Source organism: Callorhinus ursinus, unplaced genomic scaffold, assembly GCF_003265705.2.
Source record: "Callorhinus ursinus isolate GAN/ISIS: 27379988/994484 unplaced genomic scaffold, GSC_fseal_2.0 scaffold10, whole genome shotgun sequence".
NCBI lineage: Eukaryota > Metazoa > Chordata > Mammalia > Carnivora > Otariidae > Callorhinus > Callorhinus ursinus.
In genome coordinates, this window is record NW_027397072.1 from 39,012,597 (window position 1) to 39,030,610 (window position 18,014).

The following is an 18,014-nucleotide window of genomic DNA, read 5'->3' on the forward strand; positions in this document are numbered from 1 at the left end:
GACCTATTTCAAGTTAATTTTTTTTTTTTTAAGATTTTATTTATTTGTTTATTTGACAGAGAGAGACACAGCGAGAGAGGGAACACAAGCAGGGGAGTGGGAAAGGGAGAAGCAGGCTTCCCGTGGAGCAGGGAGCCCGATGCAGGGCTCGATCCCAGGACCCTGGGACCATGACCTAAGCCGAAGGCAGACGCTTAACGACTGAGCCACCCAGGCGCCCCTCAAGTTAATTTTATGTATGAGTAAGATTGGGGTTGAGATTCACTTTCCCCCTCAAATATATACAATTGTTTCAACACTGTTAAAAAGACTTTCCTTTCTCCACTGAATTGATGACATTTCAGCTGAAAATTAATCGGTCATATATAGGCGGGTTCATTTCTGGACTCTCTTGATCAGTTTTTCTGGGAGAATGGAAATATTAGCAACATTAGAGGCTTCTAATCCATGAATGTAGCATACCTCTCCATTTCATAGGTCTTTAATTTCAGCAGTGTTTCGTTGTTTTAAGTGTAGAAGTCTTACACATCTTTTGCTAAATTTCATCCCAGATAGTTGATGTTTTTTGATGTTATCGTAAATAGTACATTTTTTTTTAACAATCACATAAGGAAGCATTTATTTGAGGTTTAACATGGAATCATACAAATAAAATTTGTATAAACACAAATCCACATCGAGTCATAACACAGATAGCAAAAGACAAAGTAAAAACAAAGAAAACTAATTGGTGGCTATATACAGTTGGACAGTTGTGTCTTGTACACTAGAAAGTCTTTTACAAAATAATCATCTTAGATCAACAGAAGACCAATCTTCAATGTCGTCCTGCAAGATGGGTTAACTTTAGCAATCTCCTCCACAGGACAGCGTTTTCTGGTGTATGCCTTGCGCTCTGCCCGCAACGTGCGACCCCCAGAGATAGACGTGGTCAGGGTGACACACGGCCTGCAATGAAGTTCCCGCTGTCTTCTCCAACATCCTCCTTTAGTATGGCTGGTAATTGTTTTGGTGATTGCCACCCCCTCGAGACGCCTTGCCGTAAGCGCTCTGTTGCCCACTGTAGTCTGCACATCCCTGTCCATATCCATAGTTCCCATAGTTATACCCGGTATAATCATAGCCGCCATAGCCACTATAGTTTTGATCACCACCATAGGCACTATTGTAATTTCCATATCCTTGATCATAACAGTTATTAAATCCTTGGTTCCAGTTTTGGCCCTGACCTCGTCCACGACCCCTAGTACCACCTTGTCCACCAGCTGCAGCACCTCTTCCTCCTTTTTGTTGTTGCTGTTGCTGCCTGTATACCTTTTTGGGTTGTGCAACTTTGATTTCACACTTCCCAGAACCAATTTGATGATATCTGCTTTCTAACAATTTCTTTACTGGCTCTTCGTCTGTATATGTAATGAAACAAAATCCTCTTCTTTCATTTGTTTTTGTATCCATGGGAAGTTCAATATTTTCAATCTCTCCAAAGGCTCCAAAATATTCTTTAATTTGTTCTTCAGAAGTATCTGGGCTCAATCCACCCACAAAAACCTTTTTGGGGGGTTCTTTCCCTTTTAAAGCTTTGGCCCTTTTGGGGTCTATCAATTTGCCATCCAATTTGTGTTCTTTCAGTTCCAAAACCTTATCAACACTAGCAGCATCTTTGGGGAAAAGCACAAATCCAAATCCTCTTGATCTTCCAGTCACTGGATCTGTTTTTATTGTACAGTCTACAACTTCCCCAAATCGAGACAAATATTCAGTCAGATCTTTCTCGCTCGTATCCCAGCTCAAGCCTCCAATAAACATTTTACCGTCATCCTGCTGATTCTTGCTCGCGTTGATCTTGGATCCCTCTGCGAATTCCTCTATGTTGCTGTACTCGTTCACGTCCTCCATGGTGGCGGAGTTGTCGGCCGTGGGGTGCTGGCGCGCCGTCCGGGTCGTGGCAGCAGCGGCGGCGGAGCGTTGTATGGAGCTGGATTTAAAATGGCGGAGGAAGCTCGTAAATAGTACATTTAAAACTTTTAGTTTTTACTTGTTAATATCTAGAAATACAATTTATTTTTGCATATTGACCTTGTATTTTGCAATCTTGTTAAATTCACTTATAAAATCTAGTAGTTGTTCTATAGATTCCCATAAGGTTTTCTACTTACACAATCCAGTTGTCTATAAATATCGACAGCTTCAGTTTTTTCTTTCCAGCCCCTATGCTTTTTATTTCTTTTTTGGGGGGAAGGGGCTCAATTTTGAATAAAGCTGGCAAAAGCAGACATCTTTGCCTTGTTCTCAGACTTAGTGAGCAATGGTTTAATTCACCATGAACTATGATATTAACTGTAAGTTTTATCATTCCTTTCATCAAGTTGAGGAAGCGCCCTTCTCTTAGCTTGCTGACAGCTTGGATTGTGAAAGGTGTTCAATTTTGTCAAATTATTTTTCTGCATCTACTGAAGTTTTAGTATCAGGCTTATATTGGACTCATAAAACAAGTTGAGAAGTGTTTCTTCCCTCTTTATTTTTTGGGAAGAGTTTGTGTACGACGGTATTATTTCTCTCTTTAATGTTTGATGGAATTAACCAGTGAAGTCATTTGGGCCTGGAGATTTCTCTGTGGGTTTTAATTATAAGTTCAGCCTATTTAATAGATAGGGAGCTATTTATAATTTTTTTATTTCTCCTTTGTCTGTTTTGGTAAGTTATGTTTTTGGTAAGTTATGTTAAGTTATCCATTTTTGGTGGGGGGTTGGAGAATTTATCCATTTTATCTAGGTTTTTTATTATATTGAATGAAGTTATTCATAATATCCTGAGTGCTTGTTTATATCCATAGGATCTATTGTGAATAAAAAGAGCACTCCTACATTGAATGGGAGTTGGCAGAAAATCTCTAAGAATCTTTCCAATGGGAAATTCCAGAGTTAACCAACTGTCGTGGGAAGAAAGACAAGATGAGTCTTCTCTGTGGTCCTCTGCTTTTAGATTCTTAGCTCTTCAGCTGAGATGGGAAACAGGAATACTTTCCTCACCTACTGTCACATCCTTTCCTTTCCTGCTCACCTTTTGAGAGGACTTGCTCCAGTCTTTTGCTCTATTGCAAATGAACCTAAAATGGCGACTGGAATTTGTCATGGTAATTTGAACAGAGTTGTTTCCTTAGCAACAAAAATTTATTCGTGATTGAGACTCTTAGATGTCTCAGAGGTCTAATTAGGATTTTTCACTGAGAAAGCCATTTATAACCAATACTTTGAAAACGTAACATAACCTTAGATAGTGAGTTAAGGTGATTTTACCACAGCAGGTACAGGAGACGCTGGTTCCCCCCAGCTTTCTCCCCCATGAACTTCCGGGAACTGAGACTTGCAAAAATACCTAAGGAGGCAATGCCTTGGCTGAGGGCAGGTGTAACTGCTCCTCTAGCCCATTGCGTCAGCCAGGGGTAAAGTAGTAACCTCAGAAAAGATGGTCATTCTTCCCAGTTCCCCGACTTTTGTAACCCAGTAACAGGTATTAGAAAGGTTTCGTTCCTGGGTGGGACAGGAATGCAGGACCGATCCTCCTCCCTAGCCACCTGCCTGCGCTCTACTGCCAACACTCACTCGCACACTCACACACACAGCAGTGTTCTGCACTGTTTCTTCTCCAAATTATCAAATTATCCCGTGGTCAAAAGGTATTCGGTCCCATCCAGTCCCTCTCAGTTTGTGGTAGGACTAATTTGTTAATGGGGCTCCAGAAGGAAAGTGCCTAATGTTCCTTCTAATTGGACATGACTGGTTCAGAATGACTGCGGCTGCCAGCCAGCTCTCACTGTCCCTGAGGCTGGATAATAAGCTTCTGCCCCCAGCCCCTGGGTCCTGACCAAGACCATTTGAGGTAATGAACTTGGAAGGTTCATTGTAGATTGTAAAAAAAAAAAAAAAAAGAAAGAAACGAAAGAAAGAAAGAAAAGAGAGAGAAAAGCACAGTCCAGCTCTCGTCAGTGGGTTCAGTTAGGGGTTCTGTCAGCTTAACAAAAGAAATTCAGGAAAGCTAGACTAGGGAGGGGTGGGAGGGAGCACGCAAAGACGGATGGGGGTGGGGAGAACCCATGATGGTAAGCGCCAGACTGAAATTCCACCATGGTTTCTAGAAGGAGAAGTTCAGAAGTTACCATGATAGGGGTTGAGTTCCCAGTGTCAAATGGGAGGCCCTGTAGCGATGTAGGGTACCATAGGGCAAGGTTCACTACGCGTCACTGATTTGAGCAAACAAACTCCCCCATACCTCTCGAGCTCACCGTAAATCCCCATCACCCACACTGATACAGGAACAGGGCCGATTGTGCATATTTAGACTAATAATTACCCTAATCATTGCTGACTGTTTTCTGAGACCGAATCTTAGAGCATTAAACCCAGAATCTATCACTAAAACCATTCCAAATTTTTTAAAGCTTTTTTTTTTTTTACTGTGAAATATGGAAAACATACAGAAAAGTGCATCAAACATAAATGTACAGCTGGAGGTATTATTAAAAAGAGAACACTGTAATCAGCACTCAGGTAAAGAAACAACTTTGCCAGAAGCGCCATCCTGCTCTGTCCTGATCACAACCCTTTCCTTCACCCCTAAAGGTAACCACACCCCTGACTTTTATGCTAATAAGTTCCTTGCCCCTTTTTTTGAGTTTCACTACTTAAATAAGCATTCTTAAACATTAGTTTAGTTCTGCCTGTTTTTGAGCTGCATGTAAATGGGAATTCATACAGTATGTATTAGCCTGGCCTCCTTTGCTCCACATTATAAGATTCATTTACGTTTTTCATGTGACTTCCCTGTTGCTATGGAATATTCTGTCCTATAAATGTGGCACAATATATGTATTTAGTTGTTGAGTTGTGCTTAGGCTACGGGCCATTTGACTGTTACAAACAATGTTTCTAGAAACAGTCTTGCTCATAAATACACATATCTCCATATTATGTAGCTAGCAGAGAAACTGCTGGGTGAGAAGCCTCCCAGAGAGATTTGACAAGACTAGTTGTTAAGTCATTATAGATGGCCAGAGAAGAGACTGCTTATCAGAAACCAACCTGTAGCTTTATGCGGTAACCGGCCTTCAAGATGGCCCTGAGTTATCCCTAAATTTCTGATATTCATGCTTTTCTGTCATCCCCTCTCACACTGTGTCAGGGATGGTCTGTGTAGCCAATAGAATGTGGCAGAAGTGATGTGAAAGGATTTCCAAGGCTAGGTCATAAAAGACATTGTGGTTTCTATCTGGCTTTCTTGGGTCGCTCCCTCTGTTGGAAGCCTGCAGCCATGTTGTAAGGACACTCAAGCAGCCCTATGGAGAAACCCAGGGAGCAAACAGCTGAGATCTCCAGTCTGTGTGAATGAGCCATCTTAGAAACAGGTCCTCCAGCCCCAGTCCAGCCTTCAGATGATACAGCCCCAGCTGTCATCTTGACTGCGACCTCACAAAAGACCCTGAGCTGCACCCACCCATCTTAGCTGCCCCTGGATTCCTTACTTTCAGACACTGTGGGATGTCAAATGTTTGTTATTGGAAGCTACTAAGTTTGGGGATAATTTGTTGTGCTATAATAGACACCTTGGTTTATCTAGGTATTTCCTGGCCGAAGCCGGAAAACAAAGCATTCCCATATGTCAACTGTTCAGAACTGATCTATTGTGTATAATTAATCTCCTCTCCTACATGGCGTACAAATTAAAATAGCAGTCACCATCAGACCCTGTCTTTTTTCTTGCTCCCTCTTCCTTCCTCTTTCCTTTTCCTTCTTTCCTCCCTCCCTCCGTCATAAGTGCTCTTCTTTTCCTTAAGTTTCCAGTCATAAGAACAGGTGCTCTGGCATCAGGCAACCTGGGTTTGAATTCTTGCTTCAGAACTTACAAGCTGGGTGATCCTGGGAAAATTTCTTTACATCTCTGTGCCTTGGGCTCCATTTTTCTGAGTGGTAAAACAGAGATAGTAATACCACCACCTTCACCAGAGAGGACAACATAAAAGCCCATGCAGCGCTTAGAATGGCTGGCACATACTAAACATCCAGTAAGTGTTCACTATCATCCTCTCCTCTCTTTCCCTCAGCTCTGCTCCCCCCACCTCTCCCCTCCTCTTCCCTTCCCTCTCCCATCCCCTGCCCATCTCTCTTTGCCCCTCTGCCTCCTTCATTCTCCTCTCTTCTTCATTCCCCTCACTCATTTACTCCTTCAACTTCTGTTTTCTCATCTCTCCTGCTTTCTCTCTCTCCCATCTCCTCTTCCAGCCCTTCTGCCAAGGCATAGGCAGAGCAAGCTTCCCTGGGTCTGGAACTCCCCCACAAGAAGAAATGAAGCATTTCTAACCATAATGACATCCATGGGAATGGTGAACCAGCTATATCATCAAACAGCCCTCCATCAAAAGATGGGGTCCGGGCCCAGGATGATAAGCATCTGACTGCCAGTTCCAGCATCAGGGCAGTAACTCAGCTCTTCTCAGAGAAGGTACGGGAAGTTGCCTCAAATTTTTGGCATCTCTTTGAAAACTGTTTCCCTAGCATGACACCAATTTGTAGATAGTCCTCCTCCTCAAATTTATTTCAACATTTAAGAAATTTAATAGACTGTTAAGTTATTACATAAGCAAAAGTTGCTGAAAGATTTTCAGACAAAATAAGCATGAGTAGTGAAAAGAGTAATGTCCTCCTTCCCTTATCCTCCCATTCCTGGTTGGTGTGAGGGCTTCTTTTCTATATTCATACGGGTGTTGTGGCTTTGTTTTACTTACATAAATGGGCCTACATGCTTCCTAGTGTGCTGTGACTTTTTTTTTTTTCCCACATACAATATACAGTGGACCTCTGTCCACACCAGGACCTACGGATCTACCTTACTCTTTTATTTTATTTTATTTTATTTTATTTTTATTTTATTTATTTATTTGAGAGAGAGAGAGAGAGAGAGAGAGAGTACACAAGCAGGGGGAGCGGCAGAGGGAGAAGGAGAAGCAGGCAACCCACTGAGCAGGGAGCCTGATGCAGAGCTTGATCCCAGGACCCTGGGATCATAAACTGAGCTGAAGGCAGACCCTTAACTGACTGAGCCACCCAGGAACCCCTACTTTATTCTTTTCAATGGCTACATAGTACCACAATTTGACCATTCTTCTCTTGAAGGACATTTGAATTCTTAACAACTTTTTACTCCTAACAATGCTACCATAAATATCCTTTTATATATATATATCGGTGGGTACTATAGAAACATTCCTTCAAAATGGATTTCTAGAATTATTTTTTGTGGGCCCATGGGCAGATCTTTTATATTTTGAGGTATTTTCAAATTGTAACAAACCTGAAAAGAGGCAGCTACTCACTTGATGAAGTATGGAGAACATACCAGGCTAAGAGACCCTGAAGGCTAAGGCCCTGGGGTAAAAGAGAGATAGACCTGTTCCAGGAACTGAAGGAAGATGGGGTGACTGGGTTTAGAGAAGAGGAGAGTGGCCTCAGCTGACGTTAGTGAGATAAGCTTGACAGAGTCAAAGAGGGCCATTGGGGGGATTACATTTATTGTAAATGCTATTTAGAGCCATTGAGGAGTATTAAACAAGAGTGGCTCTACTGATGGAGCTCTCTGATTACACAGTGCCTTCAGGCATTCACCTTGAAGTCAAAGCCAATCTTCAGGTTTAGGTCATTCATAGACACAAAGACACACACACACATACACATACACCTGCACTCAAAGATACCAGGGACTACCTGGAGTGTTCTGGAGATAACCTGATTGATCCAAGTTCCAATACTTCAACTAAATGGCTCAGATGATGGCAGTACAATTTCGTTCTGAGTTGAAGTCATGGGGCTGCTAATCCTTTGAGGTTTCATGCTCTAACTAGGCTGAGAGGGCCTTGGGCTTTAAGATGGTTTGAAGGGAGCCTGGGGAGGAAGAGGGAAATTCCAGTGAATCAAGAAAGGGATGAGAACCTGAAGTCGATTGAGTAGATCATGTGGTTCATTGTGGTAAGAAATCCTGGAAAAAAGAACTTTAAAAAATGAGTAACTGTTTCAAGGCAGATGTCTTGAGAATGGAGTTCCCAAAATTCTATGCTGTACTGAAACCAGAGCATCTAGAGGGAGTGACTTTCAAACTTCTTTGCTCATGTTACCCTGTAAAAGAATTTTGAAAAACTGTATACTCTTTTATATACTTTTTAAGTTGACATTAAACATTTCTTATTTGTTTAGCTGGAAAATGTGATTTCTGAATATATATACATAAATACACATACATGCGACTTAAAAATATAATTTTGTCATTTAAATTTATCTTAAATTTATCTAAATTTATCTAATTTATCTACATTTCACAGTGACTTTCATATTGATCAGCTGCTTAAAAAAATGCATAAACTCTTCTGTAGAGTTGGAAATTTTACATCCCACTTTTCTTCCCTGAACCTTATCTTAATGTAATTTTTGCCTAAAACTGTTTTACTGACTGTTTACTCTCATACACCTCTGCAATAAACATATTTATGTTACTTTTTAAATGTTCTATAATAAAGCTTTCCATTAAAATATGTGGTCATTTCCAATGATTATTAAAACCTAATTGATCAAAACATCATGAGTCCAAAATTTGATATTTATTAAATATAACAAGCATTTATTAAAAACGCAGTATTTTTTCTCTGCCAATTAGTTCATTTGTCTATGGATGTGAAGGTTAATTTTATGTGTCAACTTGGCTAGCCTTTGGTGCCCACTTGCTTAGTCAAACACCAGTCTGAATGCTGCTGTGAAGATGTTTTTAGATGTGATTAGCATTTGAATCAGGAGACTTGGAGTAAAGCAGATTACCCTCCACAATGTGGGTGGTTTCATCCAATCAACTGGCCTTTACAGAAAAGACAGTTTTCTCAAAGATGGATTTCTCCTCAAGACTCAAAGATGGAAACCCAGGCTGAGCTTCCTCCCTGCTGCCTTGTGGTATTTGGACTTAAGAGTCTCCAGCCTGGCAGCCTGTCCTACAGATTTTGGGCTTGTCAGTCACCCCAATTGTGTGAGTCAATTATTTAAAATTAAATCTCTGTTTCTGTCTATGCAGCTCTCTGTTATCTATCTATCCATCCGACTATTTATCTACCTATTGTTATCTCTGTATCTGTAACTCTTGAAGGCAACTTGTTAATGAAACCAGATTAAAAATTATTCTGATAGGGGCGCCTGGGTGGCTCAGTTGGTTAAGCGACTGCCTTCGGCTCAGGTCATGATCCTGGAGTCCCAGGATCGAGTCCCGTGTTGGGCTCGAGTCCCGTGTCGGGCTCCCTGCTCAGCAGGGAGTCTGCTTCTCCCTCTGACCCTCTTCCTTCTCGTGCTATCTCTCATTCTCTCTCTCTCAAATAAATAAATAAAATCTTAAAAAAAAATTATTCTGATAAATTGGTAATGGTGCATTTTATAACTTTTCCTAGTACCTGTGGAGAAAGTTCCAAATATACGTGTGAAATTTTATTTTTATAGACAAGTTTGGATTGTCTCACATGAGTGTGATATACAGACAGAAATGGATAGTTGAGAGTGATTGTAGTTTAGTAATTCATTTCATGGTTGAATATGATTATATCTAATAATGACATATTTGCAAATAGACTGATTTAATGTCGGTTTTGCTTTAAAACAATGGGGATAAGGAAGTAGGTAAAGGTGTATAGAGACCTTCCATGAGTTGGAATTTGTTGAAGCCAGATGATGCATACATGCAGTTCACTATATGAGTTTTTCTAATTCTAAGTATGTTTGCAGTTTTCCCAAATAAAAAGTTAGGAAGAGGAGAAACACACTGGTTATATTTATAACTATTTTGTTTTTTAAAGAATGATTTTATTTGTTTATTTTAGAGAGAGAGAGCAAAGGGGAAGGAGCAAAGGGGGAGGGAGAGGGATAAGCAGACACCACGCTGAGCATGGGGCCTGAATTGGGGCTTGATCCCAAGACCCCGAGATCATGACCTGGGCTAAAACCAAGAGTCAGACGCTTAACCGACTGAGCCACCCAGGCACCTCTGTTTATAATTATTATTATTTTTTTAAAGATTTTATTCATTTATTCATGAGAGACAGAGGGAGAGAGAGAGAGAGAAGCAGAAGGAGAAGCAGGCTCCCAAGGAGCAGGGAGCCCGATGCGGGACTCGATCCCAGGACCCCGGGACCATGACCTGAGCCGAAGGCAGACGCTTAACCATCTGAGCCACCCAGGCGCCCTCTGTTTATAATTATTAATTAATTAATTCTATTATCATTTTAGTTTTTTGGATCTATAGATGACCTGCCATTGACTTGGTAGATCTCTAGTGCCTTCAGACAGATTTCTTAATAGTTTTTTAGTGGAAAGGCTGGTCTGCAATAACACGAGCTGCTATTGATAGAATTATCCAGCTTTTTTTCTTTCTGATGGTTTCTTAATCCTTTGTCATGTTTTGAATGATCTCTTTAATTTCTTTAAACATCTTACATATACTTATGTTGGCTCTACAGCTTTTTCTGCTGACTCTTGGTCTTAAAACCTTGTTTTGTCATGTGTATTTCAACTGTAAACTCATATTTGTTGGAAGGCTACCAATGGGAACCTTCTGAGGTTTCTGAAGGAGGTACATGCCTTTGGAAAGAATTTGCGTTATTTTCTGGAGACAACTTGAAACATTGCTAGGTTTGGTCCATTTTATTTAATTTTTTAACTCATGATAGAAAATTTCAAACAGGGGCACCTGGGGGGCTCAGTTGGTTAAGCGTCTGCCTTCGGCTCAGGTCGTGATCCTAGGGTCCTGGGTTCAAGCCCCACATCGGGCTCCTTGCTCAGCGGAAAGCCTGCTTCTCCCTCTCCCTCTGCTCCCCCTGCTTGCACTCTCTTCCTCTCTGTCAAATTAATTAATTAAATTAATTAATTAATTAATTTCAAAAAGAATAGTATAACACCTCATTTTTCTAACCCCCAGCTTTGACAGTTGTCAGCTCATGACCAATCTAATTTCATTGATAAACCTCAATCCACATCTCCCTCACATATCATTATGAGTAAATTCTGACATATAATTGTGTCCATAAATATTTTACTACATATTTCTAATAGATAAGTACTTTAAAAGATCAAAACCACAGTACCATTATCACACGTAAAAAAAATGAGCAGTACTTCCTTAATATTCAATATTCAAGCAGTGTTCAATTTCCAATTATATTATGAAAGTCATATTTTTGTCTGTGTATTTATTTGAACCATGATCTAAATAAGGTCTTCACATTGCAGTTGGTTGATATGCATATTAACTTCCTTCACTTATAAGTTTTCCCTCCATCTTTTTTTTTCTCCTTGTAATCCATTCATTGAAAAAAATGGACTATTTGTCCAGTAGAGTTTCCCACAGTCTAGCGTTTGCTGAAGGTAACCCTCTGGTGCATTTGACTTAAGTTTTAAAAACGTGATTGGATTCAGGTCTGATTTTTTTTTTTCTTTTTGTTATCTCATTTTTTTAAAAAAGATTTTACTTATTTATTTGAGAGAGGGAGAGCATGAGTGGGGTGAGGGGCAGAGGGAGAAGCAGACTTCCCACTGAGCAGGGAGCCCAATGCGGGACTCAAGCCCAGGACCCTGGGATCATGACCTGACCTGAAGGCAGACGCTTAACCAACTGAGCCACCCAGATGCCCCATGCTATCCCATTTTAAATTAAAATGCTTATCTTCAAAAAAATGTTTTTGACCTTGCAAATAATGTGAAGATAAGCCCATATCCATCGGCACTCAGGCTTTTGACTGAGTTTTCTGAGGAGACTGTGCTTGTCCTCACCAAGAGCCAGGCCAAGACAAACTTCCATACTGCCTTCTCTCAGTGCCAGATTTTTTCTCCAGATTTTTCCTCGTTTCCATAAGGTGTGGCCCTTTGTAGGGGTCCAGCTTTAAAAAGGGGTCTCTGATCTCACTCCTAGCTCGGGAGAGTCTTCGTCCAGTTCTCTGTGTGTGGTCTCCATGCTAGGTGCCTGGGGTGAGTAGATGCCTCAGGGCAGCTCATAGTTTCCACTGGTGATTACCCTGCACTGCTTCTTCTCTCTAGGATTTCCCCTTTCGTGTTTGTTTTCCCTTTTTGCAAATTCGCCCGTGCACTTTAAAGTGTGGAACTGTTTTGTCCTGGAGGATTTCAGTATATTTACTTTATTTCTGGAAACCCTGAACTCCTACATAAAAACCAAGTGTAACAGAACTACCTTTGAACTATCCCCTGGCTATAATTTTGAGCAGAAGGAAGGTTTGAGCAGAAGGGGTGTCTGATGGAGATCTGCTCCTGGAAATGATATTAAACCTGAGACCCTACTGGTGCGTAAGAGGGGGACCGGAGGAGTAGGGGGGGAGGCAGTGGTTTGGAACTGGGGAAGAGTGTTCCAACCGGAAGAAGCGCTGCCATGAAGTCTTTGTGGCGCAGAAGGAAGGAATGAAAAGCTGGAGTGAAGGCAGAGGGCCCAGGAGGAGACAGCAGGAGAGACCTATTCCATCCGGCCTCACCAGAGAGGCTGGGCTGGAGCACTGAGATTCCCACCACACCCGAACTCTTCACTGTGATCTCGCCACCCAGCCTCTCTTATCGTCACAAAAGTTCCAGGATGTACACAGGTCTCCCCCGCCCCCCCTTCAACAGTGGAGAGTTAGTCTCACTGCACCAGTCAGGAAATTGAGGCTGGAAAACCTAAACTGTCCATAAGCTCCTGGATAAGCTCAGGTTTATGCCCCGAGAATTGTTGCCCTATAAATTTATTTAGAGCAAGTGGGCTGGTCTGGGTGATCAATACCACATCCTCAGATTTCTTTGCTCAAATGTCCCACCTTCCTTTTCTTGTGTTGTTTGGGAGGCACTTTCCTTGTCAGGTAAATCCAGCCCCAAAGTAACTAAGGGAGCTTGGGTGGCTTCCCCTTGGGGGGCAGCTGCCTGGGAAGCCAGCCAAGTTGCTTTTTGGTCTTCTGAGGGGAAGCCAGGGTACAGGTTGGGGCGAGGGGCTGAGGAGAGGGAGGGCTTAGCCTGCTTCATGTGCCTGCCAATAGCCTTGTACACCCTTGCCACCAGCCATCTCTTTAGAGTTAAACATACAAGTTGAACGACTCCATTAAAAACGAAAGCCTTGTTGGTTAGCAGACTTGGAAAGAACTCATTCCATGATGCCTGAATAATATTTCTCCCTTTTTAGAGAGTCTGTTTCCTAGGGCTGCCATAACAATGTCCCACAAACTGGGTGACTTAAAACAACAGAAATGGCTTCTCACACAGTTCTGGAGGTGAGAAGTCCAACATCTAGACGGTTGGCAGGGTTGGTTCCTTTGGAGGGCTCTGATGGAGAACCTGTCACATGCCTTTCTCCTAGCTTCTGGTGTTGCCAGCCGTCCTGGGCGTCCCTGGGTCATTAGATGTACCACTCCAATCTCTGCCTCTGTCCTCACGAGGCGTCTCCCTGGGCCTCTGTCCTCACCGGGCCATCTTCTTATAAGGACGGCAGTCACGCTGGATTAAGGGCCCACCCTAATTTGGTGTGACCTCGTCTTAGCTTCACTAATTCCATCTGCCATTATTGTCGTTCCAAATAGAGTCACATTCTGAAGTCCTGGGGGTGAGGACTTCAACACATCTTTTTAGGGGACACAATTCAACTCATGACAGGGTGAGAAAGGGTAAGTAAAAGATCTGTAATACCTGTTCATTCCTCTGCAGTCTGGCTAGAGGTCAACTGCTGTTTTTAACTTCCATGGTCCTCTAGGCCTCCATGTCTGAGAATATACCAGCTCAACTCTTCAAAAAGGCAAAAGAAATTCTCCCAGTTTTCCTCACTCATGACCTCATGCAGCAACTGAGTCCAAGGGTCATCCCTTGCTGAGGACCTCGCTTAGAGACACTCGGACTGGCTCACCAAGGACTCTTGGCAAGAAGATACAAAATGACAAGGTGGGGAGGAGAAAAATCGGAATCTCTTTGGAATTTATTTTGGAGTATGATGTCAGACAGGGATTTTATTGTTACTCCAGTGAGTATCCAGTTATCCCTCTGCTCTTCATTGAGATACAAATGTAATATGTGGAAGCCTCCTCTTGTCACACACTGAAGCTTTACGTATATTTGCGTCTTTCCCTCCAGAATTATAACGTGCGTCTCTAGTTCTTCAAATGTCCTCCAGAAAGCACTGAAGTTCTGTTCATGTACATCCTCCATGTTTATAATTTTGTTTACTTTTTGGTCTTTTGTTTGTTATTGCTCTTATTGCCGAAAGGAGACTTTCCCCCATTATATTTACTAATTGCTTACAAAAAGAAGAAAACGACTGATTTTTCTCACGTATATTTTGTAACAAGCCACTTTGCCGAAGACTCAGAAGCCCTAATAATTTTTCAGATGATTCTTTTGTGCTTTTGGTGTAGGCACTCATGTCATCTGAAAATAGTGAACTGTTCTCCAGTTGTAGTCTGTACATTCCTGCCTCAAGGCCTTTGGTTTTGCTCTTAATTGTCTGAATTGCCATCATTCACATCTCCTAAAAGCCTTCTCTTCATCAAGACTTAATTTCTCTGTGAAACTTCTTTCAACTTTCCTGGAAAAGTTAAATTCCCTCTCCCTGAACTTCCATAAAACTTTGTACGTGCCTTTATTACAACCGTAGCAAACGGCATTATAATTATCTGCTTATAAAACTGCTTTCCCTCAGGACACTCAAAAAAAAAAAAAAGCCTACATTTCTTCTCTAGGCTAAGAGTCAAGTTGGAAAAGTTCTATTTGGATGATAGAGGAATGAAGCCCTTATTCACCTAAGTATTCCCTCTTCTGCAGTTTGGGGATTGATGCAGACAAGTGAGGGGGTGAGCCACTAAGACCCAGAGGAACAGACAAAGGAGCCCACGAGGCAGAAAGAGCTGGAAGCCGACCTCAGACCTAGGGCCGTGGCTTTTCTGCCCAGATGCTGAACTGCAGCAGGGACGTCCTGTCCCCAAGGCTCTCTGCTGGCAGCTCGTGTGGGGACTTGATCAACCTGGAGGAAAGGAAGTAGGCTGTCTGGGCTGTGTCCCATGCCCTTCCCAGACCTCAGTCCCCGCTCTGCAGCCCACACCCAGCCAGGGTTCATTGACGGCTCCTTGAGAAGAATCGTGCCACCTAGAGGCCCGACGGCGGAAGTCCTCCTCCTACAAACCGGTCCAGGGCTTGAATTCCAATTCCTCAGCCCACGTGGGGACCCCTCCCAGGCGGTGCTCGCGTCTGTGGTGGAATCTTCCGTGAGGGGCTGCCTAACCTGAGAGCTACGGGGGCACGCTTGCTGAGGTAGGAGCCGGGGTGGGGGCTGCCTTCTCTGCTTCCCACTGCGAATTCCCAACTCAGGCCAGAACAGGGCGGAGGGAAGAAAGGCTCAGCCTGCAGGGGCTCCGCCAGCTCGCTGCTCTCTGATCCTCCCTCCCACCACGAAGGCCTCGGTGAGGCCGGGATTGCCAGGCGCCGGGGGGGTGGGGGTGGGGGGGGGGGGGTGGGAAACAAGGCAGCTTTATTTTGCATAATGCCTTCGGACAAACGGCCCCAGAACGGGGCGGAGGAGGCGGCTGTCAGGCCAGGAATGCACACACCTGTACCTGGGAAGGTTCCTTTGAATTCCTGCTGCTCCGCGGCCTCCCGGGGGCTTGGCCGCTGGCGGTGGGTGGGAGCTTGGCAGCCTGTGCCCTGGGGAGGAGCACTCCACCCAGACCTCCAAGTCGAGCGGCCACCAGGGGAGACATGATGGCACACAACCGATTTCTGAAGTTCCCCCCAAAGCGCCTGCCTTCCTCCAGTCCCCCGGACTCCCTCCCCACCCGCCGTTCCCACCCCTCCCCCACCCCAGACCCAATGGGAACAAAGCTTTCCAGAAAAAGAAATCGTTGGGTGACAGACTTCCTCAGGGGCTTTCAGGCGAAGAATGGACCACAGAGCGCACACAGGAGGCCACTTTATCCTGTCAGCCCGAGCCTTGCTCTTCGTTTTTCTTGCTTCCCTAGTTCTTTATCTGACGGATGAGGAAACCAAAGCCCAGAGCGGTTAAATGCCCTTCCTACTTCTCCAGCTGACGGGTCGCAGAGCCGCACTGGTACTTGTTTACTTTTCATGACTCGTTCTGTCAGAATGGTTATTATTTTATTTGAGAGAGAGCGCGGGGGAACGCACAAGCAGGGGGAGGGGCGGAGGGAGAGCGAGAAGCAGACTCTCCTCTGAGCAGGGAGCCCGACGCGGGGCTCGATCCCCGGACCCCGGGATCATGACCTGAGCCGAAGGCAGACGCTCAACCAACTGCACCACCCAGGCGCCCCTCTGTCAGAATTATTGTATAACGGAGCCATGCATAACCTTTTCAGATTAATACCACTCACGAATCAGTATTTTGGAAACTTCACATGAAAGGCCCTCTAATGGGATCAGAGGGAAGGAGGTGATCCGCTCTGACTGCACCTGGCCTAGTGCTCAAGATGGCAGCCCCAGCCCCAACTGCACATCTTCCCTGCCTCATGCTCTGACCAGCTGCTGCTCGAGAGGGAGAGGGAGAGGGAGAGGGAGAGGGAGGGGGGGGGGAGGGGGGAGGGGGGAGAGGGAGAGGGAGAGGGAGAGGGAGAGGAAGAGGGGAGAGGGGAGAGGGAGAGGGGAGAGGGCTCGAGGCCGTGGGCAGGCCAGCCTTCAGCCAGGAGGCAGCCGAAATAGGAGATGTAGTGTAGAGACTAGAGTTCTACCTGTTGCTTTCCTTTGGATCTACATAGAAGACCCATCTGAAAAGTTTCTCCTTATCCCTGTGAAGTGAGGGCAAAGGGAGTTTTCTGTTTTTTCCTCCTGCGTCAGGGCAAGCAGAGGAGAGAGCCGGCCCCTGGGGACGGAGGGTTTTGGGCAGAGCCCAGCACAGTTCAAGAAAAACCCAGAAAGGGGGGAAAACGAGGGAGGTCTGCAGGCCCCTTCGGCCCTGGGCCATGTGTCCAGGAAGCAGGGAGGGTGTGTCTCACCGCTGTGGGGTCTTTTTGCAGCTAGAACAGAAGGAAATTCTCGAACAAGGGCTGGTGCCGAAGGAGAGAGTAGATGAGGAGGATCAGCAAAGAGAGACGGAAAGAGGGAAAGAGGAGATGGGGTGACCATGGACTCTCACCAGACCTCTCATTAAAGGAGCATTTCTTTGAGCCAAAGAAGCCTGTGCAAGGTGTGGTGAGCAGGTTGGTAACGATGGAGTTGATCATGACGGGGTGCCAGGAGAGGTCCCCTAGCAGCAGTGGGGGGTGGGTACAGACCTCCCTCTAGGGGTATAGAAGAGCCTGGGCTATAGTTCCAGCCCTCAGGCCAGCACAGCTGGGCCTGCGTCTTCTAGCTGGGGTAGGATATGATGGATGAGAGAGTTCAGCTGGAAAATGATCCTAGATTTTTCTCATCTCTGAGCGGCTTCTGAATGAACAGCAAAACGACAAACCACAAGAGCTCCAAGGATGTAAAGAAGTCAGTGAAATGATCACTTTGGCTCCAGAACCAGCAACCTTTCCCTCTGTCTTCTGGGCCCAGTTGGGTATTTGGTCAGGGGACAGCTCCCAGGCTTTACTGCTCTCACCAGGAGCAGAGGGCTCACAGAGGGCCAGGACTTGCAATCTGAAAATTGTGTCCAGAGCATGTCATATATTTGAGTACAGTGGCAGGCTGTGTTTTCTAAAAATGACCACAACGGTGTTTTCAGTCCCACCCGCCTTCCAGAAGCTTGTCTCTCTCCAATCAAGAGATGCTATTTCTCCTCCCCTTGAACAAGGGCAGGCCTTGGGACTGCCTCATCTGATAAGCTGAAGTGATGATCCCTGCTTTCCAAGGCTTGCTCGTTAGAGGTGATACAGGTACCATTTGACTTCCTTTCTTAGGACTTGGGAGCCCCGAGCTGATATTTAAGAAGTTCAGAGATCCTGAAACCACCACCTGGAAAGACTATCTATACCTGTCCCTATACCTGTATCCATC

General features: G+C 44.4%; 1 pseudogene; it reads right to left on the reverse strand.

The window, feature by feature from the left end:
- Window positions 1-588: 588 nt before the first annotated feature.
- Window positions 589-1,991, reverse strand: LOC112821054 (heterogeneous nuclear ribonucleoprotein D-like pseudogene; annotated as a pseudogene).
- Window positions 1,992-18,014: the final 16,023 nt, after the last annotated feature.